A 12,343-nucleotide genomic window follows, 5' to 3' on the forward strand; every position below is an offset into this window, starting at 1 on the left:
AGTAGAATCCTCATTCAAGTTTCAGAAGACAGTTGACATCTAGTGGAAGCCCTAGGAAGTGCAACGCCATCCATATCTTAATGTGTACTCGGTAGGCAAAGCTTTGAAAAACTACAAACCTCAGATGTCCCACTTCCTGGTTGAATTTTCTCAAGATTTCGCCTGTCATATGTGTTCTGTTATACTCACAGACATCATTCAAACAGTTTTAGAAACTTCAGAGTGTTTTCTATCCAATACTAATAATACTATTCATATATTAGCATCTGGGACAGAGTAGGAGGCAGTTCACTCTGGGCACGCTATTTATCCAAAAGTGAAAATGCTGCCCCCTCACCCAAAAGGTTAACACTAACCACTAACCAGTATACTTTGGTCCTCCTCTTCTTCAGCGGAAGAAACCATTACAGTACAGGTGTCAGAGTCTAGGTGATGTCAGGCGCAGGACACAGAGATGAGTAATAATAGTAACTTTACTCAAAAATTATCTTCCAACAAGGAGAACGAAAATGCAGAATCACAAAAACGAGACAACTGACAACAATAAACACGCACAAAACCATGATGGCACCAGAGGGTTAAATAGGGAAATAATTCAAACGTAATGGGAACCAGGTGTGTACAATACAGACAAAACAAATGGAAAAAGAAATGTAGATCGGTGGAGGCTAGAAATCCGGTGACGTCGACCGCCGAACGCCGCCTGAATAAGGAGAGGCACCAACTTCTGCGGAAGTCTTGACAACAGGGATGATTTCTGTATTTTGAAAGTGATATATCTTGACAACTTGATGGCTGACAAGCAAAACATTTTGGCACTATGTCCACAATGGACTAATGAAACAAATCGTTTTTTCCTTTGAAGATACATTTGAATCTGCAGAGAAATTACATGAAATAGAGAGTTGCTTAGATGTCAAACCAATGTGTTATACCGATACTGTAAGGAATGACACTGGAGGCGAGAAGCAGGTACAATTATTAGGGCTGAGATCCCGCTAATGGGATCGATATGACACCAGCCAGTGAAAGTGCAGGGTGCCAAATTCAAAACAAAATTAATCTCATAATTAAAATTCCTCAGACATACAAGAATTTCACACCATTTTAAAGATACACTTCTTGTTAATCCCACCACAGTGTCCGATTTCAAATAGGCTTTACGGCGAAAGCACCACAAACAATTAAGTTAGGTCAGAGCCAAGTCACAGAAAAACACAGCCATAGAGAGAGAATTAATCACTAACCTTTGGTCTTCATCAGATGACACTCATAGGACTTCATGTTACACATAACATGTATGTTTTGTTCGATATACTTCATATTTATATAAAAACATCTCAGTATACGTTGGTGCGTTATGTTCAGTAGTTCCAAAAACATCCAGTGATTTTGCAGAGAGCCACATCAATTTACAGAAATACTCATAAATGTTGATGAAAATACAAGTGTTATACATGGGAATTTAGATGCACTTCTCCTTAATGCAACCGCTGTTTCAGATTTCAAAAAAGCTTTACGGAAAAAGCTAACCATGCAATAATCTGAGTACGGCTCTCAAAGCCCAAACAAGCCAAAAAGATATCCACCATATTGTGCAGTCAACAGAAGTCAGAAATAATATTATAAATATTCACTTACCTTTGATCTTCATCAGAATGCACCCCCAGGAATCCCAGTTCCACGATAAATGTTTGTTTTGTTCGATAATATCCATAATTTATGTCCAAATAGCTCCTTTTGTTAGTGAGTTTGTTAAACAATTCCAAACTCACGAAGCGCGTTCACTAGGAGCAGACGAAATGTCAAAAAGTTCCGTTACAGTCCGTAGAAACATGTCAAACGATGTATAGAATCAATCTTTAGGATGTTTTTAACATAAATCTTCAATAATGTTCCAACCGGAGAATTACTTTATCTGTAGAAAAGCAATGGAACAGGGCCCGCTCTCATTTGAACGAGCGTCACGAGCTCAAGGCATTCTGGCAGACCTCTGACTCATTCCCCTCTCATTCGCCCCCACTTCACAGTAGAAGCATCAAACAAGGTTCTAAAGACTGTTGACATCTAGTGGAAGCCTTAGGAAGTGCAACATTACCAATATCCCACTGTATCTTCAATAGGGCATGAGTTGAAAAACTACAAACCTCAGATTTCCCACTTCGTGTTTGGATTTTTTCTCTGGTTTTTGCCTGCCATATGAGTTCTGTTATACTCACAGACATCATTCAAACAGTTGTAGAAACTTCAGAGTGTTTTCCATCCAAATATACAAATAATATGCATATATTATCAACTGGAACTGAGAAGGCAGTTTACTCTGGGCACCTTATTCATCCAAGCTACTCAATACTGCCCCCAGCCATAAGAAGTTAATGAAAACGGACACAAAACAGAACAGGAACAGCGTCTGGACAGGGAAAAATAACACAGGGAACAGACTGAGGAGCAGACAGATATAGAGTGGGTAATCAACAAATTTATGGAGTCCAGGTGAGTCCAATATTACTCAGCTGTGCATAATGATGGTGACAGTTGTGTGTAATGAAGGGCAGCCTGGCGCCCTCGAGCACCAGAGAGGGAAAGCAGGAGCAGGCGTGAAAAATACACTGGTGGTAGTGGTTTGACTGGAAATTCTGTGTTTATATGTAATCAGTGGTTCCCAAACTGTTGTATGATCCTTTACCTAAACACTGGTTCTCTTGGGGGACTGTGGCACATTAGATGGCAGCATTCACTTTGTTTTGTCACTTTATTCCAAATAAGTTATTACTATAGTTAATTTGGGATCGAAGAAGGACTGGCCCAATCCCACCACTGGTTCTCTTGGGGAACTGTGGCACATTAGATGGCAGAGTTCGCTTTGTTTTGTCACTTTATTTCAAATACGTTATTACTGTAGTTAATGTGGCACAACATTTGCATTATAAAAATGTATCTGTGTAGTTCATGTAAAGCGGCACCAGCACTGGTCATTATTGGCTAAGACTTTTACCTTAAGTTGCCCTTATACCTATTTAACTACACAGTAATAACTGTAGCAATAACATTATATGAACATAATAACAGGGAAATTTAAGATAAAGTGTTACCTGTTATTGCAACCCAGTACGTTAGGAATACACTTCATTTTCATTGTCAATCAATCGTTAGACACGGGTTGAAGTGGTCAGTGGCTGTGATTTGTTTTGTATTCAACGTTTAGGATAATGACATTAGCAGGAATGTCTTCAGTCCACCCTGCCTGCCATACCATATTAAATTACATCAGTCCGCATTAAAGCTCTGATAATATGCTCCGCATACATGTATGCATCCATTTGCAAAAATGGCATATAATCCAATTAAAAACAGCCACTCCTGTGAACTTTCTGACGGATGCATATCTAATCATTTGGTGTGATCAGTGTTATGTGCCATATAAGAAATCTAAAGTATACAGGCTACAAATCACTTAAGTTAGGAAGACATGAAGGAAATACAGTACAAATTAAGAGAGTAGTCAGCAAGTAAGTACGGAAGCAAATAGGAAAGCAAACTCAAAGTATTCTTTGGCTGTCCCTGAAGTATAACCCTTTTTTTGGTTACAGGTAGAACCCTTTCACCCAACGGAGAAGCCTCAAATAACCCTCTGGTGTTAACGGTTTACTGAAGTGGGCTAAATCAGAGTCACGAAAAGTATTTCTTGGTTATTTTAAACATATATACTTTGAAACCGTATACACCTCAAACACATGGTTATGGGCTTTTTAAAAATCTATGCACCTGCACAATGTCAGATATAGAGTTGAAATGTATTCAATTTGAGTTTGCATAACAATATTACACTTTACATACAGTACCAGTCAAAAGTTTGGACACACCTACTCATTCAAGGGTTTTTCTTTATTTTTACTATTTTCTACATTGTAGAACAATAGTGAAGAAAGACATCAACACTATGAAATAACACATATGGAATCATGTAGTAACCAAAAAAAGTGTTAAATAAGTCAAAATAGATTCTTCAAAGTAGCCACCCTTTGCCTTGATGAAAGTTCACACTCTTGGCATTCTCTCAACCAGCTTCATGAGCTAGTCACTTGGAATGCATTTCAATTAACAGACGTGCCTTGTCCCGCCTTATCTCAGCTCACTGGTCACCATAGCAGCACCCACCCATAGCACGCACTCCAGCAGGTATATCTCACTGGTCATCCCCAAAGCCAATTCTTCCTTTGGCCACCTCTCCTTCCAGTTCTCTGCTTCTAATGACTGGAACAAACTGCAAAAATCACTAAAGTTGGAGACTCTTACCTCCCTCACTAGCTTTAAGCACCAGCTGTCAGAGCAGCTCACAGATCACTGCACCTGTTCATAGCCCATCTCTAAATAGCCCATCCAATCTACCTCATCCCCATACTGTATTTATTTATCTTGCTCCTTTGCACCCCAGTATCTCTACTTGCACCTTTTTATGGTTCTTAGGTACCATCATATAGGCCAGTAGGATGCAAGGAGTCTATCATCTTACTGATAAGTCAACACTGTTTTGATAGAGCACACCTGCGTTAGTTATTCCCCGCAGCTGTGCTTTGGCGTCTGTGTTTGGCCATCGCTGCCTGAATAGCTGCCTGATTATTTCAAATCGGAGGGAATATTCATCCAAGGCCAATAATATAATATGATTCCATATGACTCTCCGGGGCTGAGACAGCTGTTCTCCAGCTTTCAGCGAGAGGAACAGATTTCTGATCTCAATTAATAGGCCCCATGATAGTCAGGGGTGGTTGGCGAATTACACAGATACAGTACTCGCGAAGCTTGTCTTAAACATGGTGGTGGAAAATGTCACTGTTCTTGCAATGTTGAAACAATTAAGATATAAGCAATTGGTAATGTTTGTAGTGATGGATATTAGTATGTGCAATTTCAGAATTAGAGTAAGCATACTAGGTGAGTTTGAAGACTATAATTTCAATAGAACATTGTATTAACAATTTTGATAACACTTTTTACTGTATTATCTAATACTTACCTGGTGTTAATACACTACTATGTGCAAAACTATGTGGCAACAATGTATACTTGCTTTTACTTACTATGCAAATATTAGGTCATTAGCCACTGTTAAATTTAAATCATTTCTAAGTAGTTAGCGGAAACCATTGTTTCTTATCCAATGTTTTGTGGGAGGGAAATGTACATTTGCTCATATCAAACAGATTACACACAGAACAATTTGAATACCTTCATAAGCAAACCGATAAAACTTTATTAACAAGACTTTTGCAGTCGAATTAGACAGCAAGAATTACGGAGAACGAACATCTCTTTGTTTGGCTCAATTTTGCTTAGATCATGCCTCGAATGTTGTCTTTTGTTGTTCATTCCACTGCCTAACAAAGTCTCAACTGTCAGATGTATTCTTTCAGTTAAGGCTTTTTTCTTCATTTCTCCCTTTCAGGAGGAGCCATCTGTGTGTCCAAGGGCACACCCGCAAGGTGCAGACCCCAGAGAGACTTACCTCAGTGTGCCCTCCTGTTTCAGTCAATAGGCAATTATTCCCTCCCAGAAAGCACTGTCAACTTCAAACAGCACACATTCTTCAGGCAGATTAAAAAGAGTAGGCAGAGTCAAAAGTATATTTTATTATTTTGGCCCCCGGAGGATGAATTGGACTCGTCTTTCTGGTGAAATCCAAGACAGTTTAAATGGCGGTGGAGGTATTTTTGGAGTTCAGGGTATAGGGGTGTCTGGGCCACTCTTTATGAAAGGCCAAAAGAGAAGATCAAATTAGAAGGTGAACAGCAAGGGCCTTTTAGGACAAGTGCTATTGGGCCTGTCCACAATGACACCTTACTCCATGGATTTTTTAAAGTCAGTTAAGAACAAATTCATATTTACAATGACGGCCTACCCCGGCCAAACCCTAACCCGTAAAACTTCTTGGCTCAAAAAGTATGTCCCCTATGTCTCCACCTGTAGAGGTTAAATGAAATGGCTGTAATAACTGTTTTGGTCTCACTGATGTGCTTTGGCTGATCAGCAGATAAGCTTCAATCTGGTATGATTTTGCAAAAAGTTGTGATTCAAGGGACATGAAGTTTATGGGAATTCGATGGGGTACATTCATTGGGGTGGGGGGGGGGGGGTTAGCCTCACACCATTGATGCCTAGAGATAGGCATCAACAAACATGATGTCAAAGGGAATATATTGCATTCAATAGGAAAAGATTAGTATCACAATATTGATGCCAAGAGATAGGCATTAGAGATATTACTTATAGGTGAATACATTGCATTCAATTTTAATCAGACTCAATAGGCTTAGCTTCTCCAATGACTGCCTCGCCTGGTTCACCAACTACTTCTCAGAGAGTTCAGTGTGTCAAATCGGAGGGCCTGATGTCCGGACCTCTGGCAGTATCTATGGGGGTGCCAAAGGGCTCAATTCTCGGGCCGACTCTTTTCCCTGTATACATCAATGATGTCGTTCTCGCTGCTGGTGATTCTCTGATCCACCCCTACGCAGACGACACCATTCTGCACACATCTGGCCATTCTTTGGACACTGTGCTAACAAACCTCCAAACAAGCTTCAACGCCATACAACACTCCTTCCGTGCCATCCAACTGCTTTTAAATGTAAGTAAAACTAAGTGCATGCTCTTCAACCGATTGCTGCCCGCACCCTCTAATAAAATGCAAATTAATTACTTAGAAATCATACAATGTGATTCTCTGGATTTTTGTTTTAGATTCCGTCTCTCATAGTTGAAGTGTACCTATGATAAAAATTACAGACCTCTACATGCTTTGTAAGTAGGAAACACTGCCAATTTTGCAGGTTATCAAATACTTGTTCTCTCCACTGTATATCAATCCAGTATTAATGCTAATTTGTAATTATTTTCGCCTCTGGCCTATTTATTGCCTAACTCCCAAATCTTCTACATTTGAACACACTGTACATACTGTTGGAGTCATTCAAACTTGTTTTTCAACCACTCCACAAATGTATTATTAACAAACTATAGATTTGGCAAGTCAGTAAGGACATTTACTTTGTGCATGACACAAGTCATTTAAAGGATGATTATTTCACTTATAATTCACTGTGTCACAAATCCAGTGAGTCAGAGGTAAAGAAAAAAAAAAAAAATGTGCCTTTAAAAAGGTTGGAAAAATCCAGAAAATTATGTAATGGCTTTAGAAGCTTCCGATAGGTTAATTGACATAATTTGAGTCTGTACCTGTGGATGTATTTCAAGGCCTACCTTCAACCTCAGTGCCTCTTTGCTTGACATCATGGGAAAATCTAACGAAATCAGCCAAGACCTCAGAAAAAAACATTGCAGACCTCCACAAGTCTGGTTCATCCTTGGGAGCAATTTCCAAATGCCTGAAGGTATCACGTTCATCTGTACAAACAATAGTATGCAAGTATAAACACAATGGGACCATGCAGCCGTCATACCGCTCAGGAAGGAGACATGTTCTGTCTCATAGAGATGAATGTTCTTTGGTGAGAAAAGTGCAAATCAATCCAAGAACAACAGCAAAGGACCATGTGGAGATGCTGGAGGAAGCAGGTACAAAATTATCTATATCCACAGTAAAAAATAGTCCTAAATCGACAACCTGAAAGGCCGCTCAGAAAGGAAGAAGCCACTGCACATGGGGACAAAGATTTTGGAGAAATGTCCTCTGGTCTGATGAAACAAAAATAGAACTGTTTAGCCATAATGAAAATTGTTATCTTTCTATTTTCCTTTTCTTTTGTGTTATTGGCTGTATGTTTGTTTATTTCTAACTCTGTATGGTTGTTTTTGTCACACTGCTATGCTTTATCTTGGCCAGGTCGCTGTTGTAAATGATAACTTTTTCTCAACTGGCCTACCTGGTAAAAAAAAAGGTGAAAAAAAAATGTCTGTCAGTTCTCTCTCTCTATTCTCTAATCCCCCCTCTCCCTCCCTCTTCTCTCTCTCTCACTCCCTCTTTCTCTTTGCCTCCCTCTGTCTGTCTGTCTCTCTCTCTCTCTGTCTTTCTCTCTCTCTCTCTTCTCTAGGCCCATTCTCTATCTCTCTCCCTGCCTCTCGTGTGCCAGGTAGCCTAGCATTTAAGAGCATTGGGCCAGTAACTGAAATGTTGCTGGTTCGAATCCCAAAGCAGACAAGGTGGAAAAATCTGCTGTTCCCCTGCTCCCCAGTCGCCAATGGCGTAGGTGTCGATTAAGGCAGCCCTCTGTACCTCTCTGATTCAGAAAGATTGGATTACGTACGAAAGACACATTTCGGTTTAATGCATTAATTTGTGCAACTGACTAGGTACAGTGCCTTGCGAAAGTATTTGGCCCCCTTGAACTTTGCGACCTTTTGCCACATTTCCGGCTTCAAACATAAAGATATAAAACTGTATTTTTTTGTGAAGAATCAACAACAAGTGGGACACAATCATGAAGTGGAACGACATTTATTGGATATTTCAAACTTTTTTAACAAATCAAAAACTGAATAATTGGGCGTGCAAAATTATTCAGCCCCTTTACTTTCAGTGCAGCAAACTCTCTCCAGAAATTCAGTGAGGATCTCTGAATGATCCAATGTTGACCTAAATGACTAATGATGATAAATACAATCCACCTGTGTGTAATCAAGTCTCCGTATAAATGCACCTGCACTGTGATAGTCTCAGAGGTCCGTTAAAAGCGCAGAGAGCATCATGAAGAACAAGGAACACACCAGGCAGGTCCGAGATACTGTTGTGAAGAAGTTTAAAGCCGGATTTGGATACAAAAAAGATTTCCCAAGCTTTAAACATCCCAAGGAGCACTGTGCAAGCGATAATATTGAAATGGAAGGAGTATCAGACCACTGCAAGTCTACCAAGACCTGGCCGTCCCTCTAAACTTTCAGCTCATACAAGGAGAAGACTGATCAGAGATGCAGCCAAGAGGCCCATGATCACTCTGGATGAACTGCAGAGATCTACAGCTGAGGTGGGAGACTCTGTCCATAGGACAACAATCAGTCGTATATTGCACAAATCTGGCCTTTATGGAAGAGTGGCAAGAAGAAAGCCATTTCTTAAAGATATCCATAAAAAGTGTTGTTTAAAGTGTGCCACAAGCCACCTGGGAGACACACCAAACATGTGGAAGAAGGTGCTCTGGTCAGATGAAACCAAAATTGAACTTTTTGGCAACAATGCAAAACGTTATGTTTGGCGTAAAAGCAACACAGCGCATCACCCTGAACAAACCATCCCCACTGTCAAACATGGTGGTGGCAGCATCATGGTTTGGGCCTGCTTTTCTTCAGCAGGGACAGGGAAGATGGTTAAAATTGATGGGAAGATGGATGGAGCCAAATACAGGACCATTCTGGAAGAAAACCTGATGGAGTCTGCAAAAGACCTAAGACTGGGACGGAGATTTGTCTTCCAACAAGACAATGATCCAAAACATAAAGCAAAATCTACAATGGAATGGTTCAAAAATAAACATATCCAGGTGTTAGAATGGCCAAGTCAAAGTCCAGACCTGAATCCAATCGAGAATCTGTGGAAAGAACTGAAAACTGCTGTTCACAAATGCTCTCCATCCAACCTCACTGAGCTCGAGCTGTTTTGCAAGGAGGAATGGGAAAAAATGTCAGTCTCTCGATGTGCAAAACTGATAGAGACATACCCCAAGCGACTTACAGCTGTAATCGCAGCAAAAGGTGGCGCTACAACGTATTAACTTAAGGGGGCTGAATAATTTTGCACGTCCAATTTTTCAGTTTTTGATTTGTTAAAAAAGTTTGAAATATCCAATAAATGTCGTTCCACTTCATGATTGTGTCCCACTTGTTGTTGATTCTTCACAAAAAAATACAGTTTTATATCTTTATGTTTGAAGCCTGAAATGTGGCAAAAGTTCGCAAAGTTCAAGGGGGCTGACTACTTTCGCAAGGCACTGTATCCCCTTTCCTTTGCTTACCTCTCTCTCTGTCTTTCTCTTCCTCCACTTTATCCCCACCTCCTCTTCTCTCTCCTTCCTCCTTTATTTGACGCCTCCACCCTCTCCCCTCGCTCTCCCACCGCTCTCTTGTTCTCTCTCTCTCTGAACAGCCTGTTCCTAGGCCGTCATTGAAAATAAGAATTTGTTCTTAACTGACTTGCCTAGTAAAATAAAGGTAAAAAATAAAAATAAATATATCTCTGTTTCTCCCTCCTTCTCTCTCCTCTTTCTCTCCCACTCTCCTTCCTTTCTCCCGCCTCTCTCTTTCCCCTTCCTCCTTCACCCTCATCCTCTCTCCCCCTCCATTCTCTCTCTCACTCCTTATTTCCCTCTCTCTCTCACTCCTTTCCCTCTCTCTCTCTCACTCCTTTCACACCTCTCATATGTCTCTCTCTCCCTCTCCTCTCTCTCCTCCTCTCTCCCAACTCCTCCTTTCTCCCACCTCCACAGACTGGATGTTGACACATAGAAGTCAATACATTGCATTCAATGAGAAAAGATGTGTCAAAAGCTGCAATGGGTAAATTGGCATTCAAGGCAAAAAAGTTAGTGAAAAGCTGCAATGGGTAAATTTGTGACAGACAGACAGACAGACAGACAGACAGACAGACAGAGCCCCTATAGTACTGCAAGACCATTGTGTCCAATGCAGGTCAAAAATCATTTTGGGCCGGTTGATTTCAAATTTCATGATGGTCCACCGGTCCCAAACATGTCAAATTTGGGACAATTCAATTTTTTTTGTCCTAGCTTCAAATCCGGGATGTGGACATGAAGCTAAAGTTAGGATGAAGTTTAGGGTTGAGGTTAGTTGGTTTGAGTATGGTTTGAGCCAGGATGTGGACATGAAGCTAGAGTTAGGGTTGAGTTGGGCGTGGACATGAAGCTAGGGTTATGGTTAGGGCCTCAACCCTAGACATAACCCTAATCCTAATCCAATTAGCTATACCCAATTGGAAATACTTTACTTGACACCCAGTGTCATAACACATTATGACACTGTCCTAACCATGTCATATTATGTCATAACAGCTGGCATAACTTGTCATAACCTATCATAACATGCTCATGTCCCATATATACAACCGTTGTGACATATATTGCTATATTTATGGTTACAACATCTACATAATATTGTCAAAACCTGTTTTTTTTCTGCAAAGATGTTTCCTTTCGTTTGAAAGTTAAGTCCTTTGTCGTTGTTGTAATGAAATCTTTACAATTATGTAAAGAAAAATGTCATGAAGCATTATGACCATCCTGTGTCACTTTACTTGGACTAAGGGTGTGTTCGTAAATTCACTCTGGAGTGCCAGAGTGCGCTCAGAGTGCACTCTGGTCGTTTGTAACTACAGAGCGTTTTCAGATTGTCTGTTCATAAATTCAGGGCGTTTCGCACTTAGAACATTCAAAGCGCGCACTGGACGCTCTGGCCTGACCTCACAACACCAATCAAGCACCCATGCTAACTGGCTCAAGTTGGCTAGCTTGCTAGCTACTTCCAGACAATGAGAGAACAGCCCACTCTGACTATTTTACTCGCCCTAGCAGAGCTGGTTAGGCTGTTTTTGTTATCCAGAGTGTTGGTGACTGTAACTGTGCTGCTGGCAACAATTTAATAACGTTTTTTTAGCCAATGTTTACTGACACTGGTCATATCCAACAGTAGTTATTCTGCGCTCTTGCACACTCAGACAAGAGTGCTTTGAGTAGATAGTCAGAGTGTATTCACAAACGCACCCTAAGAAGATATACTTTATGACACTGTCAACAGGCATTATGACTATTATAATCATATAAGCCAGATAGGCATATCACGTACATGCCCTTATGTCAGTCATCAGTCAAAAAAATGGGGTCTTGTCCTGCTCCTGAAATCTGCTCCTGCATTTATCAGCAAAAGAGCATTGGGTTAGGTGCATGTCTGACATCAATGTGTACATAATTACAATGATAATTGAATATAGTCAATTTCAGAAATGTTATTTAACATAAACATACTGTTGACAAGTAGGCAATAGTGTAATGGAATGCTTTGCCTTGTGTAGTAGGTTTTGTTGGTTTTGACACTTATGTAGGTGTCATAACCAGCCATAAAAAAATTGGAAAACACTAAACAAACAAAAACACGAAGAGTTATCTATCCAAAATGGAGATGTATGGGTAAACCATAAAACATATAATGTATGGGTAAAACATATACATGATCAAATACAAATCTTAGAATCAACTATTAAAGACAACCAGAACCCACTGGATTCCTGTAGTTCATTCAATGAACTACAGGACAAAATACAAACCCTCCAACCCAAAAAGGCCTGTGGTGTTGATGGTATCCTCAATGATATTATAACATA

The sequence above is a fragment of the Oncorhynchus kisutch genome, linkage group LG2 (genome assembly GCF_002021735.2).
Source record: "Oncorhynchus kisutch isolate 150728-3 linkage group LG2, Okis_V2, whole genome shotgun sequence".
Taxonomy (NCBI): domain Eukaryota; kingdom Metazoa; phylum Chordata; class Actinopteri; order Salmoniformes; family Salmonidae; genus Oncorhynchus; species Oncorhynchus kisutch.